This window comes from Symphalangus syndactylus, chromosome 24 (assembly GCF_028878055.3).
Source record: "Symphalangus syndactylus isolate Jambi chromosome 24, NHGRI_mSymSyn1-v2.1_pri, whole genome shotgun sequence".
Taxonomy (NCBI): domain Eukaryota; kingdom Metazoa; phylum Chordata; class Mammalia; order Primates; family Hylobatidae; genus Symphalangus; species Symphalangus syndactylus.
The window spans coordinates 16,734,682-16,762,414 of record NC_072446.2 but is presented as its reverse complement, the minus strand read 5'-3'; the positions used below and the strand labels follow the sequence as shown (position 1 = coordinate 16,762,414).

Here is a 27,733-nt window from a genome sequence, read left to right as displayed (position 1 = left end):
TATTTAAGCAACATCTAGTCCCACAGGCCAGCCATGCATACATGCTTCCCTTCCAGGCCACCAGACTCCTCCTCACTCTACCTTATTCCCACCTCTAAACATTTCCAACTTGGCTTTCATATGGTATTAACTAATAAGTAGTGGCAATGATAGCTAACATTCAGCGACTTTTTTTTTTTTTTTTTTGGAGACAGAGTCTCACTCTGTGGCTCAGACTGGGGTGCACTGGTGCCATGTCCACTCATTGCCACCTCTGCCTCATGGGTTCAAGAAATTCTCCTGCCCCAGCATCCTGAGTAGCTGGGATTACAGGTGTGTGCCACCATGCCTGGCTAATTTTTATATTTTTAGTAGAGATGGGGTTTCACCATGTTGGCCAGGCTGGTCTGGAACTCCTGACCTCAGGTGATCCGCCCACCTCAGCCTCCCAAAGTGTTGGGATTACAGGCATGAGCCACTGTGCCCAACCAACATTCATTGACTTTCATGTGCCAGACACTCATTAGTTCTTTACATGCATTAACTAAATTATTTTTCACAGAAACTCCAAGAGGCAAGTAATATTACCTCCATTATACCAATTAATAAACTGAGGTACAGAGATTTAAAGTTACCTGAATATATCTGTTATCTTATTTATCTTTCATTTATTTTTAAGATAGCTAAGATAGGTAAGAAAACATAGGCTTTTAGGAATAAAATAACAATTCATGACAGAAGAACAGTGCAGGTTTGATCTATAAAGGCTCAAGCTAAAATATGATTCAAGTTCAAATTAGGTCATTGGAGAGGATCATTCTTTTTTCTCAAATTATTTGCACAAAGAAGGAATAGGGTGCCTTAAAATAAAATAAATAAGCAAATAAAAGGAAGCTAGAAAGGAGGTAGGGGGAAGAAAGACAGAGCAAGAGAAAGGAGGAAGTGGGGGAAGGAAGACTAGCAAGAGAAAAGCAAGCAAAGAAAACAGAATATTGATTTTTCCTGCATTACTAGTTAGATGCAGTTTCTGTAAATTCCAATATCCAATTTTAAATATGCTCTCCAGTTTGGAATGATTATTTTGCTGATACTGTAAAGATGTATTGCTTCTTCCACTGAGTCACCCTGGTGCCTAAAACTCACCTCTCCACCCCCATCCTTGCCCTGAACAAAGATTCTCAAACCGTAGACCCAGGACCAGCAGCAGCGGCACCAGCGGCGGCGGCGGCGGCGGCGGCAGCACCTGAGAACGTGCTGGAAATGCACATTTTTAATCTCCATCTTGCACTTACTGATACAGAAATGGGTAGAGTTCTATAGTTTCCTTTAACAAGTGCCATCTCCCCCTCCTGCCCCAGGTGATCTTGATGCTCAGAAAAGTTTGAGAATCACTTCCCTAAATCACCCGGATTACAGGAAACTCTGTCAGTCTGAGAGTGGCCACAGGGCACCGTCATCCGTAGGTTGCTACCTGGATTCCAGAAGCACAAGGTGGAGGAGACATGTCATATGCTGACATGTGGCTGACAGATCATGTGCCATGGACTTAGTGATTCACAGGCTGCTTCTCACCTAAACCACACTATAAACTTGTGTATTAGAAGCTATCTTACTCCATTTTGTGCTGCTGTAACAGAATACCTGAGACTGGGTAATTTATAATGAGCAGAAATTTAATGACTCAGTTCTGGATGTTGGAAAGTCCAATATCAAGGTGCTAGAATCTGGCCAAAGTCTTCCTGCTGCGTGATTGCATGGCAAAAGATGGAAGGGCAAGAGTGCAGAAGAGAGAATCTACTCCCACAAACCCTTTTTATAATGACATTGATCTATTTATTAGGGAAGAGCCCTCATTATCTAAACACCTTCCATTAGATGCAGTCTCCCAACACTGTCACACTGGGAATTAAGTTTCCAATACATGAATTCTGGAGGACACATTCAAACCATAGCATATGCTATTATCCTCTTTTGATACATAAAGTCACAAAGAATTAGAGATCCTGAAATATAATCTGCCAGCACTTAGCCAAATAAAGTATACACCCATGTACCAGCAATTTGGCTCCTGGGTGTATAATCCAAAGAAATTATCACACAGGTCCACAGGAAATCTGTGTAATAATTTTCACTGAGGAAGTTAAGAATCAATCTATGTGTCCATCACTGAGAGACATGAAAAACAAAGTGAGAGGTAAGAAAGAAACATAGATGGATCTTAAATCCTTAGTGCTGAAAAGGACAAAGGCTCATTCAGAAGAAAGAACCATATTTATCCACCTATGTTAAAATTACACACACGTACATGCACGTGTGCATGCCCACACACACTTCACAGTGTATTTACATCACATACAAATGTGTGCATGATGGACAATACTTGCATCAGTTTTGCAAGAACAAACGTAAACAAAGAGATTGAAATTAAATACATTTGAACGGGTGCCTGTGGGTTGAGTAGGTGAGCTGCAGGGAATTATGGGGACAAAATGACAAATGAATGACAAATTAAAATGAAAGAGGAGCCCTGTAAGAAACTGTGTAGGGAAAAAAAATCTCTAAAACTCCCAAACTATGTTTTTCCTCTGCTCGCACACTGCAACAACTATCATCAACACAGAAGACTTCTGTGATCAACCGTGTGGGTTTTCTCCCCACCACCAAGCAGCAGACACCAGCTGGGTGACCTCCAATTCAATTATGACCCTACCCGGAGATAGCCTCAGATTCCACAGGTTGAAGGCTCAGTCTCTGAGACTGCCCCATTCCACAGCCACCAGTAGCAAGTCTAGGCCTCCAGAACTTCTGACCAACATCCTTCAAGTCGGGGTTTGCACAACTGCCTCTTTGGGTTTAATATGCTACAGTGGTTCACAGAGGTCAGGGAAACACAATACTTACATTTACAAGTTCCTTATAAAGGATATTACAAAGGATACAGATGAAGAGATGCCTAGAGTGAGGTGTGGGGAACAGGGAGCAGAGAGCTTCCATGTCCCCCTTACCAGGTGCCACCCTCCAGAAACCCCCACCTGATCAAACACTGAGAACTCTCCAAACCCAGTCCTCTTGGGTTTTTATAGAAGTTTGATGACATTAGCATTTCTTCCCCTCATAGTATAGGGTGGGACCCTCTCTGGGGAGGATGTTAAGACCCACAATCAGAAAGGTGGGGGGAGAGTCAAGTCCTGCCTTGAGACAGGTGAAAGAAGAGTGGGGGAAGGTCAGAGGCTGCCCCTGAAGCCTTCAACACCCCAACATTGCAACAGAAGACTGTAACAGGGCTAAAGGAGTTAGAAGCCAGGAGCCCTGGATGAAAACCTACATATATCATAACACCACAGGACAAATGATAAAGTAATATGACATCAACTAAGAAATATGACTAAATCCAAGTTTTTAAATATGAGGAGAGAGAAAGTAAAAGAGGAGAAGAAAAAGAGGAGGAGGAGGAGAGAGAGAAAGAAAAGAGATGAGAGAGAAAGACACACCACACTTTTCCCAGGCATTCAACTGGTCAGTGACTGCTGGAATTTGACACCAGCTCTCTGTCAGAATTTGAACACATTAACCCATTAAGCATTTCCTTAATGAAGAGCCAAGCTGTTTTCTTTTAAATATTGCCTTTAATGAAGGATTTATATTATGTAAGTTTCTTCAGATATGTATTTATTTATTTGCTGCATGAATATTTACTGAATTTCTAGTACATCCCAGGCTACACAAGTAAGCCTGGTGCTCGCAGTGTAAGAGTCTCCAGGACCTGGCTCTGGAATGTTTATTTGGTTGTCTCCTACATTGCCTTTGTATATCAAAAAGGGCAAAGTGCATAAAACATCCAAAGAATATCTCCTAGTAACCCACATATTCATTGGATTCTTCTCTGACAATCATAATCACAATGAGGGACCTGGGAGGCAATATCTAGCAAAAGCTTCTAGATCACTTAATAAGAACTTCTCTAGCAAGAAGATTTAGACGCATAAAACAAGAGTTGAATGATCGAGAACAAAAAGTCACACCATCGGCAATTTTCTGTGCTGCAAGAATATACATGAACTCGTGATACATAACACTTCATTAAATTGCATGTCAAACTTGTTCTGGCAGATAACCATTGTGATAGTAACCTGTTACTTTTAGATGGCTCTTAACAGTTGAAAAAATGCTTTCTCCCACTGTTTCATTTGAACTTCACCATAGGGAAAGCAAGCCTCATGATGCCCATTCTGTATGATCTGAATTTATTTAGATGCAATTATTATTTGAATTTTATCTTTTTCATATTCGAAATAAGCATACGTAAAGCCAAACCAAACAATAAACAAAAGCATTTCCTGTTCATCTTATTTTTTTTACTGCCCCCTCTCTCTGCCTATACAGAAGTCTACCATAATTTTTTTTTCACAATGAGTAGCCACTCTTTTTCCCTCCACCTAAATTGAATAAAGCTACCAGTGTTTTAAAACACTGAAATTGCAGAAATCAATCATCTTCATTTACTTCCCATCAGAGGGTTCTTATTAAGTGATCTAGAAGCTTCGCAGTCGGCTTTAGAGAGATTAGTGGTCCTGATTAACATATCACAAAGACACTCAATTTGGCAGACCAAAAACAGAACATTGGGAACTTCAGTCTGTACTGAGGTTTGTTGGGGAACAATGGATGGCTAGTTCATCATTTTCTTCCTTCTTTTTAGGTTCATCTCTTTGGGAGACGACATGGCATTGTGACCTGTTAGGAGGTAATCCTGTTGCAAAATTCTGCCAGGAGACTGGGGGAACTGCAATGATTCTCCTCTCTCCTGCTAACTTGCTGTGTGACCTGGTAAAGGAAATTTCGTTTATGTAATCTTTTCTAGCCTTGATTCAGCTACTCGGCTGCATCAAACCTTGGCTTGCACATTTGTACAGCAAAGATAGAAATAGGACTTAAGGCCAGGCATGGTGGCTCATGCTTGTAATCCCAGCACTTTGGGAGGCTAAGGCAGGCAGATCACGAGGTCAGGAGTTCCAGACCAGCCTGACCAACATGGTGAAACCCCATCGCTACTAAAAATACAAAATTAGCTGGGCGTGGTGGCGCGTGCCTGTAATCCCAGTTACTCAGGAGGCTGAGGCAGGAGAATCACTTGAATCCAGGAGGCGGAGGTTGCAGTGAGCCAAGATTGTGCCACTGCACTCCAGCCTGGGTGACAGAGTGAGACTCCAACCCCCCCACCAAAAAAAAAAAAAAGGACTTAGCCACCTAGGGTTTTCCTGAGGATAAAATGACAAGAGCCTAGTAAAGGACTTAGCACATAGTCAGGCTTTTCAAAAGATTTTATTTTTAGAGTGGCTATTTTCTTTTTAAAACTTTTTTTCCCAATATTTAAGTTTTAAAGCATTTCCAAATTAAATTACATGTGACTATCAATGTGCTATATTTAACGTGGTAGTGTTGTTCTTCTTTCTCTTGTAAAACAAACAGCTGTTTAAATTGAAAGTGTATTTTACAATTAAATGATTTATTAAAATCAAGAAAATTTGGTATTTGTTTTATAATGACAAGTTGGGAGTTAAAAAGTCTTTAAAGTTGTTTTTTCCTCAATGATGTCTTTTATCAACTGTGTTGGATCATTTTATTGTATCTTTTGGAGAGACTAAACCTCAGCAGTGACTTCTACATTCATAATTGGTGATCAAATTTGTGAATGGTTTTATTATTTGTTATCTTTGTGCAAAATGATTTGACCTTCCCTTCAGGGAATTTGAATCCAGCTAATACAGTTACCTTATAAAACCAACCACAATGAAAAAAATCAAGAAAAATACTATGTATTGTTCATGCTTCAAACTGTATGTTCCCAGAAACGAAATGCCCCAAAAGCAGAACACAAAAACCTATAGCAAATTAGTCCATAAAAGTTAAAATATAAAAGTAACATGGATTCCAGAAACAAGATGATCGATCTTTTTTTCATATAAAACAGCAGACTGGGCATTTATGAGCGATAGTTTTTGAAGTATCCATAACTAAAAAGACTACCTTGGCTAATTTCCTTTTTCCAAGCACCCCTTAGCTTAGCACATGCTGTTTCCTCTGCCTAGAATGTTCCTCCTCAACAGTCCATGCCATTCAGCCTCCTGTTCCTTCCTTCGGGCTCTGTTTCACTTTTTCTTTTTTGAGACAAGTCTCACTCTTTTCGCCCAGGCTGGAGCGCAGTGGCGCAATCTCGGCTCACAGCAACCTCTGCCTCCCGGGTTCAAGTAATTCTCTGCCTCAGCCTCCCCAGTGGCTGAGATTACAGGCTCCTGCCTGGCTATTTTTTTTTCTTTTTCTGCATTTTTAATAGAGATGGAGTTTCATCATCTTGGCCGGGCTGGTCTCGAACTCCTGACCTCGTCATCCACCCAACTCGGCCTCCCAAAGTGCTGGGATTACAGGTGTGAGCCACCGTGGCCGGCCCGCGTTTCACTTTTCTAATCTCAGTTCAGCCCTCCCTCTCTCAGGCAAGCCTGCCTTGACATCCTCTCCCACCCTAGACATCAGATATTTCCACAGCCCCCTTGATGCCCTCCCTGACATTGATAATGCTTATAATTGCTGACTTTGGTGATCAGTGTCTGTCTCCCCTGGTGGGCTCTGAACCCAAAAGGAAAAAGATTGGCATATCTGCATTGCAAGGCACTTGGTCTGAGCTCAGTGACTATTTCTCGAATCAATACAATGGCTAAGGCACACTTCTGTTAAGATTGGCATGTAAGGTATGTCCTCCCACCACAAGTTAACCACCTTTTTTTCTTCCTCTGACGAGTTAACTGCTGTAGACAGACATGTATGCATGCTCGCACACACATGATCGCTTCATTAAGGCCACTGCAAACCCACCAAGGATTAACGAGCAAAACTGTGGTCAGAAGTGCATATGGGCTGTGGGCTGATGTTACTCGTGATTCACATGACTAGCTTCTCATGCCTGGACAGCAGTGTGTGCTCCTCATGTTTCTGCCTCAGCAAAATACCAACTGCTCCCCATCCTGGGTCTTTGAGGTGTCTGGGAGCTGTTGAAACTGTGAATGTCAAAGCTATAAATGCCAAGGATCAACTGTAATTTCAGAACATTTTAAACCACGAGATCTATGACAGGCACAATGATTGTGCAAGTATCTAGGTTAGTTTATGAGACAAATAATTATTACTCTGATATGACTGGGTTTCCATGTCGTTCTCATTTGCAATCTCTAATGTTACTTAGGATGTCATTTTTCTCCTCTAGAAGGAGTTTACATTTAAGTAATATCCACTGAATTAGAGGACAAATAATCAGATCATTTGAACAAAACATCATTCAATGTTAAGTTTTTTTAAAATAACTTTATCAAGTATAATTGAAGTAAAAAAGTTGCATAAATTTAAGTTGTAAAATGTGATCAGTTTTGACATATGCATATATGTATAAAGCCATTACAATAATCAAAACAACAAATCTTTTTATCACTCCCTAATATTGTTTGGCTCTGTGTCCCCACACAAATCTCATCTCCAGTTGTAATCGTCACATGTCAAGGGAGGGACCTGATGGAAGGTGATTAGATCATGGGTATGTTTCCCTCTGCTGTTCTCATAATGAGGGAGTTCTCACAAGATGTGATGGTTTTGTAAGTGGCAGTTTCCCCTGCTCCCGTCCTTCCTGCCACCTTGCGAAGAAGGATGCGTTTGCTTCCCCTTCCATCATGATTGTAAGTTTCCTGAGGCCTTCCCAGCCATGTGGAATTGTGAATCAGGTAAACCCTCTTTCCTTTATAAATTATCCAGTCTCAGGGAAGTTCTTTATAGCAGTGTGAAAATGGACCAATACACTCCTCCAAATTTCTTCACACTCTATGATCAGAAATCCTTTCCTCCACCCCATATCCAGGAACGACAGGCCTGCTTTCTTCTCTTGGATTAGTTTATATGTTTTAGAACTTTATATAAATAGTATACTACAATGTACATTCTTTTCGGGTCTGAGATTCTTTCAATTCAGTATAATTATTTTGAGGTCCAGTCATGTTGTGGAAGATACCTATAGCACATTTCTTTTTATTGCTTAATAGTATCCATTGCATGGATATACTATGACTGTTTTTCATTCTCCTGTTGACAGACATTTGGGTTTGTTTCCAGTTTTTGGCTATTATAAATACAGCTACTATGAATATTAGCATACAAGTTTTGATGTGAACATACATTTTCATTTTCTTGGGGGGTAAATACCTAGAAATGGGATTGCTAAGTTTTATGGTAAGTATATGTTTAACTTCCTAAAAACTTTCCAAGCCGACTCCAAAGTGAATGTACCATTTTACGTTCTCACTGGCAGTGTACAAGACTTCCAGTAGCTCCAGATTTTCTCCACTTGAAATTAATTTTGTTTGTTTGTTTGTTTGCTTCCAATCTAATATAATGTGGGGTATCTCGCTGTGGTTTTAGTTAACATTTCCCTGATGACTGTTGATTAGCAGCATTGACCATTCATATACATTCTTTTTTCACATGTCTGTTCAAATTTTGTGCCTAACTTTTTGAGTTATTGTGTTGTTATACTTCTATGTTGTAGATGTAAGTCATTTGTTGAATATATGATTTGCAAATGTTTCCCCCCAGTCCAAAGCCTGCCTTTGACTTTCTTCTTGGTATCTTTCAAAAAGTTTTAATTTTTATGAAATACAATGTTTCAGTTTTTTGTTTGTTTGTTTTCTGTTTGTTTGTTTTTAAGACAGAGTTTGGCTCTTGTTGCCCAGACTGGAGTGCAATGGCACGATCTCGGCTCACAGCAATCTCTCCTTCCTGGGTTCAAGTGATTCTCCTGCCTCAGCCTCCCAAGTAGCTGGGACTACAGGCATGTGCCACCATGCCCAGCTAATTATGTATTTTTAGTAGAGACAGGGTTTCACCATGTTGGCCAGGGTGGTCTCGAACTCCTGACCTTGTGATCCACCCACCTTGGCCTCCCAAAGTGCTGGGATTACAGGCGTGAGCCACCGCGCCTGGCCACAGTGTATCAGTTTTTATTATTTTGCACTGTTCATGTTTTATGAGTTTGTTTTTTGTTTTTAATATGTTTGCTTTCAGTATAATGGGAATGTATTGGCATTTTTCCCCTTTTTCTATGAAGGCTAATATCCTTCGCTAACTGCAGCTCTCCTTACATGCAGCAGAAACTGCATCAGGCCCTGAGGCCACAGAGTCACATAGTTCTCAGTCTCTGGCCAGTGTGAGCTAACTGTCTTTAGGCTGCAGTTCCCACAGAAGCTCCCAGAGCAATGTCAAATCCTCTGACTTGTTAAAATGAAGCACCAAGTGAAACTCAGCCACAGAGTTTTCGCCGCTGCATTTCCCTAAAGAAAGATGGAAGAGCCAGTAACTACATTGAAAAGTCATATATAAAGACTTTTCAGCTTGTTATTTCCAAAGAAGTATTTTCAGAGAAATGAACTTCTGGCATCTGTTCATAAGGGTAGGTACCTTTCTCAGTGTATCCTTAGGCCTATCACGTTGTAAGTATTCAGCAAATTTTTTTGTTTTTTGCGTTTTCTGATACCAATGTTTTCAACCCAATTGGAAGGTAGAAGTGTTTTGCCAATGTAGAGGTTGTCTCTGGAATACCCGCCAGCCCTCTTGAACTCTTAAAGTAGTCTGAGATGCAAGCTGCCATAGTTTATCTTCACTGAATAAATTATTCTACTCTAGATAAGTGAAATTTCCATTAGAAAAATACTCCATGAAAGTTGGCAGAAATGCGTTCTAGACTTGCCAGCAATTCATCTTTTGTTCTTTTTGCTAAATCCCTGTGGGACCATGTATCTTCCAACATTGTAATAAACGAATTTTCATTTTTATTTTCAAAAGAAAACAAAGATTAGTATTTGAGGCTAGCCCTTCTGTTTTACAGATGAAAATCAAGAATACATTTCAGGGACACTTTGTTATATAAACACTTCAAATCACAAAGACCAGGGGGACTATCGATATCACTCTACATGCAGGTTTTATTATATTGTGTGGGCCTTGATTTACAGGGAAAATGCACCCCCCAACACAAATTTGATTTTTGTAAATGGGCTTATAGAGACAAATCTTTCTTACAAAATAGTCTATTTATTATCTGTAGGTACTTCTACCTCCAGGAAAGCTCCCGAGGTTAACTCTTCACCCCTCCTATCTTGAAAGGGGGCCATACTTACTGACTTGCTTCCAAAGAATAGAGTATGGAAAGGTAGAATAACATACAGTGGACAAGTCTAGCAGGCACCAGTTTTACCAAGTGATGAAGGTCAACCTCACCAGAGATGTCATCTGGATATAATGTGCCACCTGATGTGATGGGATGAGAAGGGCACTTCACCCCTGTGGCTTCCTTCCCCAAAATCTATAACCCCAGCCCAATCATAAGCAAAACATCAGACAGGCCCAGATTGGGAACATTCTGCTGGTTATGAGGCCAGTACTCCTCAAGGCCCTTGAGGTCATGAAAAATAAATTCTGAGAAATTCACAGAACAGAAAGGACAGAGGAGAATATGACATCTAAATGCAATGTGATGCCCTGGATTGAATCCTGGAACAGAAATAGGACGTTCATTTTTTTTTAAGTGAAATCTAATTGAAGCCTGGAATTTAGAATTTTGTTTAAGATGGACTTATAAATAGGAAATTATACCTTTTCTATTAAATAAAACCTTTTTAACTTCTGAGAGATGTGAGGCATGAGACACACTCCACTCCCAAGTCTTACCGTGCATGCTTTATTTTTACACTGAGCCTACAATAGAAAGATCTTCACACCATCACAGTGAACAAGTCAACTGGAAAATAAAAACACACAATGGTTGTCTCCTATGTTGGAATGCTGACCGCACGTCAGAAACAGGCCTAGAAAGAATTTGCCTTTTGCTTGATAATTGTGAAAAAGAAATGCAGAACTAGGAACCTGATTTTTTTAAAGCCTTATATAAATTCAAGCAAAAAGCAATGTGCTGAGTAATGGTGGACACAAGGCAAAGAGTAAATTCAGATCTGCCAGAAGGAGAACATCATCAAAATATAGTAGGAGAGATTGGAGGCAGTAAGGCAGGAACTAACGTTTACACTGTTGCCACGTGCTAAACTCTCTGCTCAGCGTTTCCTAATAAGTGTCTACATTAGTTCTCCAAAAACCAAAAATCAATGCTGTAGATTTCATTAACCCATTTCACAGATTTAAAAACTAGCATTCAGAGAAATTGAGTAACTTTCCCAAGATGTGATGTAGTAAACCTGAGATTCAAAGCAGTATTCATATCTCCAGAAATGCATATTTTGTTTATGAAAATATATTCCCCAAATGTCAGTCATTCTAAGTTATCAAAGTATCCGTGTACCACCTAAACTACCATTTCCTTTATACTCATCTGAGCAATCTGCTTTTTAACGAAAACATATGAACATGAATACATGTGTGGAGTGTGTGTGCATATGTGTGTTATGTTTGTACTCAGTACTACATATGCTACCAAAGCAAAAAGAACAAGCATTTCACTATGAAAATTTAGAAAGTCAATAGGGAGGGCCCTTTATAACAGGCAGCTTTGCTACAGTGGGGTTTCACCATAATCGATGTGCATAGAAGGGGCGTGTCAGAGAGTGGGTCGAGGTGTGGGCTGGAGAAGACGGTGGGCTAATCAGCAAATCTTTGATGTGTGCTGGAGGTGAAGTACAAGGCACAGGCAGACTGCCTTTTGACAGTCACCTTATTTCTGTGATTCAGTGAGGTCACTCATTGTTGACAAAGTGAGAATTATGTAGTTACAAACACTCCAAGGTCCACTACAATCTATCATGTTCTAACAGGCATCAAAGGAAGGTGATGCCACAAATTCCCCTTGCAATCAACTCCCAGTTTTAACTTCATTGGGAAGATTATTCCTAATACCTTTACTACAATTCTCCCAGTGTCTACTGGCATTTGTTAAATGAATCAGCACAGTGACCCAGAATCCTCACCTTTCTCAGGCTGCTCCATGTTCAGGATACATCACACAAAAGTCACCTATCCTGGGGCCAGCACAGTTCTACAGCTATTTAGATTATGTGACTCTGCTCTAGGCCTTTGTAGGGCCATTTTCCCTTCTTGGCACATCTTGCCTTTCACTTTCAGCTATGCCCTTTGTATTAGTCTGTTTTCACACTGCTCTAAAGATGCTACCTGAGACCGGGTAATTTATAAAGAAAAGAGGTTTAATTGACTCACAGTTCTGCATGCCTGGGGAGGCCTCAGAAAACCTACAGTCATGATGGAAGGCAAAAGGGAAGCAAGGCACATCTTACATGGCAGCAGGAGAGACAGCGAGTGAAGTGGGAAGCACCAGATGTCTATCAACAACCAGATCTCATGAGAACTCCCTGAATATCATGAGAACAACATGCAGAAAACTGCCCCCATGATCCAATCACCTCCCACCAGGTCCCTCCCTCAACATATGGGGATTAAAATTCAAGATGAGACTTGGATAGGAACACAGAGCCAAACCATATCATTCCACCCCTAGACTCTCCCAAATCTCATGTTCTTTTCACATTTCAAAACCAATCATGCCTTCACAATAGTCCCCCAAAAAGTCTTTAACTCATTCCAGCACTAACTGAAAAGTCCAAATCCGAAGTCTCATCTGACACAAGGCAAGTGCCTTCCACCTATGAGCCTATAAAATCAAAAGCAAGTTAGTTACTTTCAAGATACAATGGGGGTACATGTATTGGGTAAATGTTCCCATTCCAAATAGGGGAAATTGGCCAAAACAATGGGACTATAGGCCCCTAGCAAGTCTGAAACTTGTCAGGGCAGTCATTAAACCTTAAAGCTCTGAAATGATCTCCTTTGACTCCATGTCTCACATCCAGTGCTTGCTGTTGCAAGGGCCTCTCTCATAGCCTTGGGCAGTTCACCCCTGTGGCTGTGGAGGGTACAGCCCCTGTGGCTACCTTCACAAGCTGGCATCAAGTGCCTGTGGCTTTTCTAAGTGCATGGTGCAAGCTGTCAGTGGATCGGCCATTCTGGGAGCTGGAGGATGGTAGCCCTCTACTCACTCCACTAGGCAGTGCCCCAATGGGGACTCTGTGTATGGGTTCCAACCCCACATTTCCCTTCCACACTGTCCTAGCACAGGTTTTCTATGAGGTCTGTACCCTTGCAGCAGACTTCTGTCTGGACATCCAGGCATTTCCATATATCCTCTGAAATCCAGGTGGAGGTTCCCAAAGCTCAACTCATGTCTTGTGCATAGCTGCAGGCCCAACACCACATGAAAGCCATCAAGTCTTGGGGCTTATGCCCTCTGAAGCAATAGCCTGAGCTGTACCTTGGCCACTTTTAGCCATAGCTGGAGCTGGAGCAGCTGAGATGCAGGACACCAAGTCCCAAAACTGCAAAGAGCAGTGAAGTCATTTTTCCCTCTTAGGCCTCTGAGATTGTGATGGGAGGGGCTGCTGTGAAGGTCTCTAACAAGCCCTGGAGACATTTTCCTCATTGTCTTGGCTCATAAGCTCCTTGTTACTTATGCAAATTTCTGCAGCCAGCTTGAATTCCTCCAGAGAAAATCAGTTTTTTCTTTTCTACCACATGTCCAGGCTGTAAATTTTCCAAACCTTTATTCTCTGCTTCCCATTTAAACATAGGTTCTGATTTCAAACCATCTCTTTGTGAATGCTGTTAACTGAACACTTTCAGAATAATTCAGGTCACCTCTTGAATGCTTTGCTGCTTAGAAATGTCTTCCACCAGATAGCCTAAATCATCTCTCTCAAGTTCAAAGTTCCACAGATCTCTAGGGTGGGGCAAAATGCCACCAGTCTCTTTGCTAAAGCATAGCATGAGTGACCTTCGCTCCGGTTCCCAATAAGTTCCTTCACTCCATCTGAGACCACCTCAGCTTGGACTTCATTGTCCATATCACTATCAGCATTTAGGTCAAAACCATTCAACAAGTCTCTAGGAAGTTCCAAACTTTTCAACATCTTCCTGTCTTTTTCTGAGCCCTTCAAACTCTTTCAACTTCTGCCCATTACCTAGTTCCAACATTGCTTCCACATTTTCAGGTTATCTTTATAGCAGTGCCCCACAACCTCGGTACCAATTCTTTATATTATTCCATTCTCACACTGCTATAAGTATACTATCTGAAACTGGGAAATTTATAAAAAAAAAAAAAAGAGGTTTAATTGACTCACAATTCTACATGGCTGGGGAGGCCTCCAGAAACTTACAGTTATGGCAGAAGGTGAAGGGGAAGCAAGGCACATCTTACATGGCAGCAGGATAGAGAGAGCATGAAGGAGGAAACACCAGACACTTATCAACAACCAGACCTTGCAAGAACTCCCTCACTATCACAAGAACAACATGGGGGAAACCACCTCCATGATCCAATCCCCTCCCACCAAATCCCTCCTTTGACAATGGGGATTACAATTCAAGATGAGATTTGGGTGGGGACACAGAGCCAAACCATATCACCCTTCACCTGGTTAACCCATAAATATCCATTCTTTGGTCCCAGCTTGTATGTCACTCCCTGCAGAAAGCTGTCCTGGACCTTGCTATCGTGTTTAGGACCCTTCTCTCTCCCTCCTGATACCTTCTGTTTTTCCTTACAGAGGAACTGAGTTACCATTGCCTGTGAGAGTGTCCATCTTTCCCACTGGCCTAGAGCTCCTCCAGGACAGAGACTACACTATTTCCCTTTTTTTTCCAACACTTGGTAACCAGCACAGTGTATACCAGATGCCAGTAAGTTAGTAAAGAATTGCTATATAAACAAATAAGAGAATGATCAAAACTTCCCAATCATCCAAAGATTGGTGATGCTATTTAAGGATCAGGGTAATGCCCACCAATAGATGAATTGACAGAGAAAATGTAGTATACCTATACAACAGAATACTATTCAGCGTTAAAAAGGAAGGAAATCCCATCATCTGTGACAACATGGATGAACCTGGAGGACACTATGCTAAGTGAAATAAGCCAGGCCCAGAAAGTCAAATACTGCATGATATCACTTACATGTAGAATCTAAAAACAATGAACCCATAAAAGCAGAGAGTAGAGTGATGGTTGCCAGGGAGTGGGTGTGGTGGTGGGGAGGGTTAGGGAGATGGTCAAATGATACAAAATTTCAGTTAGATAGAAGGAATAAGTTCAAGAGAACTGTTTTACAACATGGTGACTTTAGTTAATTATAGTGTATTGTATACTTGAAAACTACTAAGATAATAGATTTGAAGTGTTCTCACTACAAAAAAACATATAAGAATATAGGAGGTAATGTATATGTTCATTAGCCCAAGTTAGCCATTCCACAGTATATGCGTATTTCAAAACAACAGGTTGTACACAATATATACAATTTGTTAATTGAAATAAATAAATACAAATTCATCCCTCTGCTCCTCTGCCCCAGAGGGTAACAGCTATGTGAAGAATTGAAAAAAAAAAAAAAAAAAACAGGATGAGATTAGCAATGTCCATCTCTGTCAAGTAAATGAGAGGACCCAGGCCTTATAATGAGCTCATCACTTCAGTTTACTTTGTACAGAACGGGCCTATATGGCTCTCTCATGTAACCAAAATGTATTTTTTAATAAATGTATTGAGAAGAAGGAGCAATATCTAAACTAGGACAATCCCCTAACCCAGTAATTTCATAGCAAAAATATATTCATTTGTTAACTATGTGTTTGGCCTTCTCTTAAATGTTGTGGCTGATGTGGACAACCATGAGTTAGTAGCATGGTTCGGTGGACATAACCAGCACACACAGAAGAATGAAAGATTTGAGGTGGTCTATATATAAATAACTGAGTGCTAAATTGCCTGATATGCAGGAGTCTTAGCATGCACAAATTTAAAATTTTTCAGTTTCCATTCTTCATCCGGGACGCTGAAGGTCACTGTGTGGTCCATTTAAAGGGTTGGACTGTGGGAGTGAATCCCTTGAGCTGATGCCTGACCTGTCATCTGGCCTCTACACATCAGCACAGCTTCATCATCCTCTGCCTGTCTTTTTATGTGCAATAATTGTAGTAAAGGGATAAGATATTGCAGATTCAGGTTAAGTTCATGGTCAATAGTAAAATAATACTGATATAATGTACAATTGTACAGAGTTCACTTTAAGGGCAGAATTAACTTTAATGGTTTTATAGGCAATTTTAGTTTTATATTTATAGAGTCGTAAGGGTGTGAGGAAGTCACTAAGACTTCTTAGTTTTACTTTACTCAGCTTTGTGGGGAAAACTGTATGCTTCAGAGCAACAGTGAATAAACTAAATCTGGCCCACCACCTGTAACTAAAGTTGTATCGGAACACAGCCATGCTCATTCATTTACGTATTGTCCATGGCCAATTGAGTGCTATAATGTCAGAGTTGAGTAGCTGCAACAGACACGGTATAGTCCAAAAACAAACTATTTACTGTTTGGTTCTTCATAGAAAAGGGTTCTCAACACCTGCTATAAAGATGTCTCAAATTTAGAAGTTCACAAAATCTCATATTGAATCCCTTATGAAAACCAAGAATTGATTGTTAACTTGGAGGTTCACAAGAGAAAGAGGTGGAATGGGAGAATAGAAGGTAGACAAAGAAAGATTCATAGGGAGAGAACTGCAGCTTTAATGCTGGTTAAACATTTGCATGAACCAAAAAAGACAACCCAAATCACTTTTTACAATTGTCTGCTTTTAGAAAAGAACACATTAGTTGCAGTTGTAAAAGAATAAACAGGTTGCCGGACACAGTGGTTCATGCCTGTAATTCCAGCACTTTGGGAGGTTGAGGCGGGCAGATGACCTAAGGCCGGGAGTTCGAGGCCAGCCTGACCAATATGGAGAAACCCTGTCTGTACTAAAAATACATAATTAGCCTGGCATGGTTGAGCATGCCTGTAATCCCAGCTACTTGGGAGGCTGAGGCAGGAGAATCACTTGAACCTGGAAGGCAGAGGTTGCGGTGAGCCGAGATTGCACCACTGCACTCCAGCCTGGGCAATAACAGCAAAACTCCATCAATAAATAAATAAATATATAAATACAATAAAATAAATAAACAGGCCAATGTTGAGGCAGGGAAATTACTTCCTACCTCTGGTTTTCTGGATGTTGAAGGGTTGATATTTTATATTTCAGTCCTCAAATCATAAAGTATTTGAGCACCCAGTCTGAATATACTGGACAAAATATATTTTTTGCATGTTTAACCTCCAAATGTGTATGCATTCAACAGTTATCTGGTAATTACTTATAAAATAAAAATAAAACAAAAATCAATTATCATGAAAGTAGATAATCTTTAACCTCACTTGCTCTGGTCGAGAGACATTTGAGAGCGGGAGTCCGGGCACAATCCAGAGTGGGAGTCAGATGCATGGAGGAGAGAAAAGGGAGCAGAATTTAGTATTTTAAATAATGCAGGAATCACCCTCCAACTCAGGCCGGAAGAGTGTTTTTATACCCCGAAAACTAAGGAGATCTATCAACAAATTGACCACTGCAGTTATAGGAAATGTGTAGACACAACATCTTGTAGAAAGCAGTCTCAAATCTTTTACAAAATTTTGTTGCAGGTTCATTTGCACTGTAGAAAAGTTATTATTTCCAACTTTTGCATGGAATTTTCACAGTGTTATGTAAGTCACAAAAAGCTAGAATGACAAAAATTCAATTATAAAATCTGCGTAATGGAGACAGGAAACTAGTGTAAATGCTGGAACTCAAACCATGACAATAGAAAGATCAAGAACTCCCAGCCTGTAATATTTCAGTTTGGGTTCAAGAAAATCGTTGACCGGTGTGGGCTCAGTGGATTGGCATGGAATGTGAATTTAGACAAGTCAGATTAGAGAAAGATCCAGAAGTAGGTGGAAGAAAGAAATAAATCAGACACAATTGCTGGACTAAGATGATACCTTAGCCCCACATTTCTGAACCCTGTCTGCACAATGAAGTCACCAGGGAGCTTTAAAGTATTACTAATGCCCAGATTCCATGCCTGGAGATTTGGATTTAATTGCTCTAGGGTGAAGATTGATGGTAGTTGTAAAAGCTTCCCAAGTTATTCCAGTGCAGGGTCAGCTTTGGGAACCACTAGTTTAACCACTGCATTTGGTATGAGAGACTGGTAATTGCTACTAGTCTCATGAAACAGTAAACTTTGAGCTTCCCAAATATCAATCGTTCACCTAACTATTTAGAGATTTTTGCCCTGTATCACTCAAATTACTAATATTTATAACATTTTTATTTAAATCAGCTCATTTTCTAAAACCTTAGGCTGATTTTAACTTCCTTCTAAACAGTAGTAACTGGAAAAATCACAAGTTTGGTGTGCTGGTTGCATTTTTTTTTCCTGATACTTACTAAAATATGCAGTGTTAACATGAGTGTGATACCAGTACACAAGTTGGTTTCAGGTGATAAAAACAATTTAGAAAAATTAAGCAATATAATACCTAAAGCCACCTTGTATATAGTTACTACAGAATCCACAGTATTATGCCACTCCTTCAACAGTGACCAAAAATATGTACCAAATATTCACCATATATAGTAAGTTATCATTTTGCTCATTCATTAATTTGAATTATGTTATCTCTGCAGTACCACATGGAGAAGAAAAGTTCCTTAGAAAATGAGTAAACCCGGCCGGGTGCGGTGGCTCAAGCCTGTAATCCTAGCACTTTGGGAGGCCGAGGTGGGCGGATCATGAGGTCAGGGGTTTGAGACCATCCTGGCCAACATGGTGAAACCCCGTCTCTACGAAAAATACAAAAAAATTAGCCGGGTGTGGTGGTGGACGCCTGTAGTCCCAGCTACTTGGGAGGCTAAGGCAGGAGAATGGTGTGAACCCGGGAGGCAGAGCTTGCAGTGAGCCAAGATGGCGCCACTGCAATCCAGCCTGGGCGACAGAGCGAGACTCTGTCTCAAAAAAAAAAAAAAAAAGAAAGAAAGAAAATGAGTAAGCCAGACTAATACAAGTCAGTTTTAGGTCAACAAGGCTTTGGTGTTCTCTATGCAATGTGTGTGTAATAATACTTGCAAAATTATATTATACTAGATTTTTATGAACAAAATTATAATTATTGCAATAATCAAAACTATGAAATCTTCAGGAAGTTCTTGGGGCTTTATCCTCCATTAAAACAAAGGTGTAATGATGCTATTAACTTGCTATTGATAAAAATGGTTGGGAGTGGCTACTTATTAACTTAATAGCTATACCTAGAAAACAATGTTATCTGGTGTAAATAAGTTTACTTGTTTCATTATAAATGATACTGATCATTTTTTTATTGGCTGGGAGATTTCTCTGAGCCTTTAATACGCAAATATAATTTGTGAACGTAAAGGAGAGAGTCTTAGTTTATGGAATTTTTCAAGTTTGGTTGATTCTCCTTGGACCACCAGATGAGGTTCCCCAAGAATTTGCTTTTCTACTACATGGTTTGAGAAACACCAGCCTACAATATAACTACAAAAGCTATTCCTGCATTTAGTTCCAGTTATGTGGTCTATAGGTATGTTGAATTTGCCTATCAGTAAAACATATGTATTCTTCGCTCTGTTTTGTTCGCACAGAATAGAACCCCCTTTTTAGCAAGTTGGGTTTCTGAGATGTCTTATGTGGAAATTAACTGCCAGGAAAAATCTCAGGGGAATTCTTTGACTATATGATGTATATCACACTTTGGGAGTCAAATAAGGCTCAGGATCAACCCTAATATAGAAGGGAAAAGATTTCACAAAGTTTTGTAAGCCCCACTTTTACATGGGACTGACTTCCTACTTGAGGAGTGTGGACATAACATTATTTTATAGCAATTACTTGAAGCAATAGAAAAAAAAGAGATAAAAGAAAAATAATTCTGCAATTTTTTTTAGAATAATTACTCAAGATCGTCCAAGATTTTGTTCTGCCTTTCTTCACTAAATACCATTTCCTTTTTTGAGATAAAGTCTTGCCCTGTCACCCAGGCTGGAGTGCAGTGGTGCAATCTCAGCTCACTGCAGCCTCAACCTCCCAGGCTCAAGCAATCCTCCTACCTCAGCCTCTTGAGTAGCTGGGACTACAGGCATGCGCCACCGTGCCAGGGTTTGTTGTGTTGTTGTTGTTTGTACAGACAGGGTCTCACTATGTTGCTCAAGCTGCCATTGCTCTTAAAAGTTCTTTAAAAACATTAACTTTGGAAAACCCTCATGCCATCTCGTCATTACAGATATACTATAATGTATTTTTTTTAATTTCCCTATTGTTTAACACTCAGGTTCCCCTTCCAACCACCACAATAAACAACATTCAATGGACATTCTTTCATATAAACTTTTATTCACCCACAAATATCTATGTGTCTATTATGTGTCCACCCTAGCATTAGGTTCTAGGAATTCAATGGTGAGCAAATAATTATGCTGTCCTTGCCCTTGAGAACTTATACCAATACATTTAAACTTTCAACCTTGAAAGTGCTTCAAATGAAGGTAGACTGTGGTATAGGAACATGAAATAAGATATTCTTTTGGGGGAGGCAAACTGGGAATAAATAATTCTCTGAGAAGAAAAATAGTTTTCTGCTTCTCTGAGCCTATTCTATTTATATTTCAATGTTAAGTAAGACTTCATATGATTGTGAATTCTTCAAACTATTCCAAATCTCAGGGTGTATGCCTACCACGTAAACACTCTGACTGTTCTAACAGGCTCATTGAGAATTAGAATTATTTGAATTAGATGAATTATCCTTTGGCAAGCAAACTGCACCTCATACAGGTCAGTGTTACCTTTTCCTTGTGTTACTCATAGTGACTGTCTTGGGACTGCCCATTCAGATAATTTTAAAATATTCTACTCTGCTTTGGACATTTGGAAAAGGGAAAGATTGTTCAGGGTCACTGTTTTCCATTCTTAGCCACGGCCCGAAGCACAGTGGAAGAGTCTGGATGAACTACAGGATGATTTCACCTCATGCTTCTGGAATGGGGATCTGATAAGTTTTCTGTCTTCTTCAAATGGTTCAATTTGTCAAAAAAAATACCACCAACCATTTTTTCAGTTTTATTTATTTTCAGTCCTATCATAGTTTATAAATAAGGTTTTGTCGACTTGGAACAAATAGTGCATTTTTGCTGGAACAGAATGGGAAAAGATAAGAAATGGTCTCCAATCTGACAAGAGAAGTGACGGACAAAGGAACCCACGACAAAATAGCTGCGGAATAGAAATGTCTGTGTTAAATGGCATAGGGGAAATTGTAAAAGAAAACTACTCCAGGGGCTGGATCTCAATAACACAGCATCCTGGACTTACTTCTCATTTGCATGTGCATCATTTCGTGTCTTTTCTCTGAAAGTAAAATAAAGTCTTAAAACTTCTCTGCTGGGGAACATATTAAATTACAGAATCTTTCCAACCAGAAGTCGCCATGTGAAGAAATAAAAAAAAAATCAAGTTATGTATATTGCCTCTAAAATGACCATGACTATGAATATGCAAAAGAAAGAATATGAGTTAACATGCTGATTGCAAAAGATAAAAGCACCAACTGTCCCTTAATAACAATAATGCCTCAAATTGGTGTGTTTTTCTCTGAATTTACTATTAACTATAAATCATCAAAAGACTTAATATTTTGCCTGGACTCATTTGTGTTTAATGTTCCAAGCAGACAGAGAAAGAGACAGGATGTTTTCGTAAGGAAAATGATCCAGTGTTTAATGCTTTTCAAATCTCATTCTACTAACAGTATATCTTTCCCTAAATAGCTTACGTTTTTATGGTCATTCCATCACTATGAATCTTGCTGATCAATAGTACTCTTATTTATCATGAGTTTCAATTCTCAAGAACTTTATCTAATTGAGGTAGGTGTGTAGACTTACTGAAGGTCTTTTTTTGATAACTTATATATATAACCACTTCAACAGGAGAGGAGGGTTTCTAATTGCCAGGTGAAAGAGGACTATATAAAAAGTAGGCAAATATTATGGAAAACCTTTTGTCTAAATTGTCTAGCTAATACTAAAGAAGGGTAAGCCTGGGCCTTATTTTTCAACTGTAGTATTGCTGTATGCTCTAGTTGGATGTATAGGCTAATTCCAAACCCTCTGCTAGCCTTTTGTGATTCTTACCTTGCAAACATCTAGAGTCTTGGTTTCAGATTTTTTCTTGATACTAGATTATTTAGATTCTAGAGAATAAAGCTAGAACACATTTCTTATTTTATAATTCTATGCTGGATGCAGCAGATCCAGTTAAACTTTTTTTGGTTGCACAGGACAGAAGCACATCTCAAATTTACTTAACTAAAGGGGGATTTCTCTATTTATGTAGCTAAAAAGTGCATAATTAGAATTGGCTGTCCACGTGGCTCGACCTACTGGGTCAAATGATGTCACCAGGACCTAGACTGTCCGTCTTCTCTGTTCTCCTCTATGTTGGCCTCAATTCTAGACCCCTTCTGGTAGAAGATGGCTGTCAACAGAGCCAGATTAATGGACTCCTAGGTTCAAGACTACAAGAAAATAAAGTTCCTCTCACTCCACACTTGAAGAGATGTCCTGAACTTTTTGTGCCCAAACCTAAACCAAACCCTGTGACAAGGAGGAAGAAATAGTTGAACAAGTCCCATTTCAACTGCTTTGACTTAAAAGACTGGTTCTCTCAGATAAAATTTGGTCTGTAACTAGAAGAAGAATAGATGGAAGTTAGGCAGCAAATAAAATAAAAAATCAGTCAATTAATTAAAGAAAATAAAACCAAAACAAACACATAAACATACAAATGTCTACTACAATCTAAACCTAGGAGGGAAGCTTAAGTCTTCCTTTCATGATTTCCCATAGAAAATCAATAACATCCTTTGCTATCCCTCAAAGGAGCCCATAGAGGGCTGGCAGAATAGCAGATATCTGACTCATTTAAGTTAACTTGCAGAGCATGGATCCACATTGTGTTTGTCCTACTGTCCCTTTTCTTTGCCAACTTGATAAGAGAAGTTGTCCAACAGGGAAATAATAGGAAAACAATGACAAAATAAAAATAATTCTTATTTGTAGAGCTTAAAAATAAGTCTCTCATAAGCTAACTCCATTACACGCTTTCTCATCGTTGCCTGAATATTTCACTCAGCCAAGAGAAGGAATAAACCAACCCGCCAAAGCTGCACACTCAAGTTTTAAGTGTGCTGGAGAGTGAAGCCAAATACAATTCATTCATTTGAGAGCTGCGGTAAAGTGGCGACTGAGTTTTGGGTGTTGCCATGGTTCAGATCCACTCAACTTTAAATTCTAGTCATTCTCAGAATACCCCAAAGCATTCTACCTTTAGCTATCTCAAATTCTTTTATTTCTGACTATTTTATTGCTCACGTACTCTGTGATGGGCACAGTGCTGGACATCTGGGAAGATGGCACTGCCTCTCTTCTTCACCACTTTTAAGCGAGGGTTTACCACCCTCTCATCGAAACACTTTCTTTTATTGGATTCTGGTTGTCTTCAGCATGTAACTGACAACTAAAGCCATGGGCATGGATAAGAGTGTAGAGGGAAAAGAGAAAAGGAAAGAAGCAAAGAGGAGGGTGGTGGAGGGAAGAGGGGTCATTGACTCTAAGCGAGGCATTCTAATTAAAAGGGAGAACATATAAGAACTTCAAATCCTAGCACCTGCCCACTACACACTCCTAGTTTCCCCTCTGCCCTACCACCCATCCTGCTGATGCTTATCTTAGATAAAAATTCTGAAATGAGTCAAGCAGGCCTAGCTCAGCACTGAGTATCACATCAGGAGACAGCCACCAGGACCCTCCGTTGACAGCAATTACAGGTCCGAGACATTTTCCTCTGGCACTGTATTGTATTAACTTTTTTGTTTGTTTCCTTTAAATTACAGGGTGACCTGCTTTCAGTTTGGAAGTTATAACCAGTGGCCGAATGAGAACAATACTTTCCTTATAAAAGAACAGAAGAGCCAAGGATTCTTCAAAGATTCCTGGGCACTGAGAAAACAAGTAAATACAAAATTCAGCTGTGAAAATTACAGACACTGACAAAAATCTTTTAAAAAAGATAAACTTTCTTCATTAAAATATAATTTGTTTGATCTGTATTTATATATCTGTGCCCTGCTACTGTATCATTAAAAATATTTGAAGTTGGATATATAATGCATTGATTTGGCAGATTATCACATTATCTAGTTAACTTTATCTTACATGTTACCTTCTGGGCCAGTGGTGCTAGGACTCCGATCGAACTCACTTCACAGTAAATTAGTTCATATTACGAAATATATCTGCCTCAAAGTCTATTTGGACCAAAAAAAAATAGCAATAATACATTGCAGCCGTAAATAAACACATAGCAGATTAACAAGGGCTAAGTGTTGCTCTTGTCTGGCACTGGAAGTTAACAGTATATACTTCATGATAACTGAAAAATTGGCAGGAATTGAGTATATGCAAACTAAGTATGAAGACAAGCAATACAGCTTTTAATTCTAATTATTTGCAAAAATTATAAAGCATTGTTGGGAAATTGTTAAAATGATTTGAATATTACCAAGGGTTTGAAATAAAACTGAAAAAAAATCAAAGGTTATTCAACAATAAATTATTTTACAATGACAAGAGAATCCATAAGCAGCGTCTGATGTATCTTAGGATCCCCAAATTTCAGGAGCCGTGAACTCTAACTCTAAACAATGCATTATTTATGGACTTTCCAGTCTTTGCTTAAATGTCTCTATTCATGAGCATCCCTTACTTCTCCAAAGCAATCGAACTGCATTTCAGATCACTCTGAAGGAAACAGAAAGGAGGGAGAATTCCTCAGCTGGAGTTCAAATTGGCCTTTCTACAGTTCTTTCCCAATGGTCCCAGATTCTTTTCTGACTTCATGAGGACAACACTTCAGATGTGAGAGCTCCTCTGTGTGCATCCTCTAAGTTTATCTGCTAAACCAAGATAAACATCCCCAGTTCCTCTTTTTAAGTTTTTAAGTTCTGGAGTACATGTGCAGGATGTGCAGGTTTGTTGCATAGTTAAACATGTGCCATGGTGGTTTGCTGCACCCATCAACCCATCACCTAGGTATTGAGCCCCGAATGCATTGGCTATTTTTCCTGATGCTCTCCCTCCCCCAAACCCACTCCCCTGACAGGCCCCAGTGTGATTTGTTCCCCTCCCGGTGTTCATGTGTTCCCCTTGTTCAGCTACCACTTATAAGTGAGAACATGTGGTATTCAGTTTTCTGTCCCTGCATTAGTTTTCTGAGGATAATGGCTTCCAACTCCATCCATGTTCCTGCAAAGGACATGAGCTTGTTCCTTTTTATGGCTGCATAGTATTCCATGGTGTATATATACCACATTTTCTTTAACCAGTCTATCCTGATGGGCATTTGGGTTGATTCCATGTCTTTGCTATTGTGAATAGTGCAACTTGCTTTATTTCTTTTTTCAAATTCACATAATTGTAAATGGCAAGGCTGAAGTTCTCTTAACATTGCTTCAGAGTTTTCTTAATGAGGATCCCCAAATATAAAACCTAATGCTTAAAGAGCAGCTTGATAGAAAATACAGGACACAAGTTTTTTACAAACGAAATTTAATTTAGGATTTAAAGATAAATGCCTGACAAATCTAGTCAGTTAGATGTAGTAAGATACAGATAATGTAATACATAATAATATATAAATAGGCCAAATTACACATATGTGTGTGTGTGTAGGGTATTTGTGTATACAAGTGTGCATATATACAGAGAGAGAGAGAGACAATGGTCCTCTCCATTTTTCCTGGATGGCGAACCCAGTTTAAAAACAGAAGTTTTGGCAAAATGTTAAGTGTCCTCACCAATCTTATTAAGAAATCCTAAAGATCAATAATCTCCCTTGAGGGAAAACTGGAGGTAAATGCTGAAAATCAGTCCTAGGGGTAGGAGGGCGGGCATTGTTTTGGGAAGGTGGGGCAGGAAAAGTCAAATTCCATTGGAAAAAAATATTTAATTTAGCAAATATAAATTGAGCAATTAATATATGTGCCACCTTTGTGGGCATGAGATATGCAAGCAACAGACATCATAAAACAGATGTCAGAGGCCAGTACAAATTAAACATTCATGTCCCTTTAAACAAGGATGGTTGTCAATTCAACAAACATTCACTGAGCACCTCCTATGCAACTACACTGTTCCGAGAAATAGAACACCAGTGTGGCAGGAACAGAGTGAGCAGTAGAAAGTTGAATTTCAAATCATTCGAGATGACTCTGGAACTAAGTGGTTGTGTAGCTTCAGCCAGTACAGGGAAAAGAGGGAACCCAGCAGAAGGAGCTATTTTCTTTCCTAAATAATTTGGTGTTCTGGTAGTAATCACAGATAATGTTAATAACAACCCTTCCTGAGGGTTTATTATGTCCAGACAATGAGCTAAGCTCTTTACAGTCCTTATGTCACTTAATCATCACAACAACACTTTGAGAGTAATTATTACTTCTATTTTACATGCGAAGAGGCTAAAGAGTAGTTATCCAAAACCCCACAGCTGATGAAAGTACGTGGTAAATTATTTGCAAATATGGTCACAATTCTCCCTAAAGCCATGCTTTTTGCAATGTAACCTTGCGACTTCTCCAATCAAGAGGTGAAATCTATTTCTTCACTCTCTGAATCTTGTTGGCCTTGTGGCTTCCCTTAGCCAAACGAATGCAGTGTAAGTGAAAGTGTCCCAGTTCAAGCCTCAGTCCCAAGAGCCTCAAGGAATCAGAACTTGCTTCTGTTCTGTCTCTGAGACTCCTGAGATTGCCATATGAACCCAGCCCAGCCAGCCTACTAGAGAATGAGAGACCACGTGGGGAAGAGCCTACCAGGTGAGGTCATCTTAGACTGGACAATACTGATAGGCCAACTAACTACAGAAGCATAAAAGAGCCTAGAAGAGATCAGCTGAGCCCTGCCAAGCCGCGACCCAGGCCAGAATTACCATCCAGCCAACCTGTAGACTTGTAAGCAATAATAAATGTTCCTTAAGACACTAAATTTGGGGAAGGTTTGTTATGAAATTGAAACCCAAGATTATATGAGTCCAGATACTATGCATTGAATTGCTACTTTTTGTCATGCCAAATATTGAAACAGAATCCTGTGCCTTAGAATTATGAGAGTTTCTATGGCAGATAGACGGATACTGCATTTTTCATGATTTTGCTTTTTTCCCCCGAGTCCTCTCCAACAAAAAGTCCATCTTGTTTATGCAAATTGATTTTTCCGTTCTGAGGTTGCTTTTCCTCCCGAAATCCTCATTTCCAGCTGTTCTGGGTCAGGGGTAAAGGCAAAGCCTTCCAACAAGCCTTTTGGCATTACAGAGCCTAGAGCCATCTGTTTGGCTGTAGGCTATTCACCATGGACCCAGCAAGTAACATGTTTCTGACCAGTGGATGACAATTTGATAGCTCATCATTACCCAATAAATATGCTAATCATCACCCCTGAAGTGGGACTAAAACAGTAATTTGGTTGCAAAACATTTAGTGCATGTCTAGAAGATACAGAATGAATGTGATTCAGGCTTAACTTTATAAAACTGTCATTTTGTCATTTATCCCATTTCACTTACAACCACACTTTGATCTATCCATGATCATGCACAGGAGATTAAATGGTACTCCCTGTTTTCTGATAAATAAGTAAATACTCACTTTCTCT

At 39.6% G+C, this 27,733-nt stretch overlaps 1 long non-coding RNA gene across 1 annotated transcript; it reads left to right on the top strand.

The window, feature by feature from the left end:
* The first annotated feature begins 4,685 nt into the window (after positions 1-4,685).
* LOC134735935 (uncharacterized) lies at positions 4,686-26,918 on the top strand. The gene is made up of 3 exons (XR_010119541.1): positions 4,686-4,806; positions 23,923-24,040; positions 26,821-26,918. It is a non-coding gene; the product is annotated as an uncharacterized lncRNA (long non-coding RNA).
* The last annotated feature ends 815 nt before the right edge of the window (positions 26,919-27,733 follow it).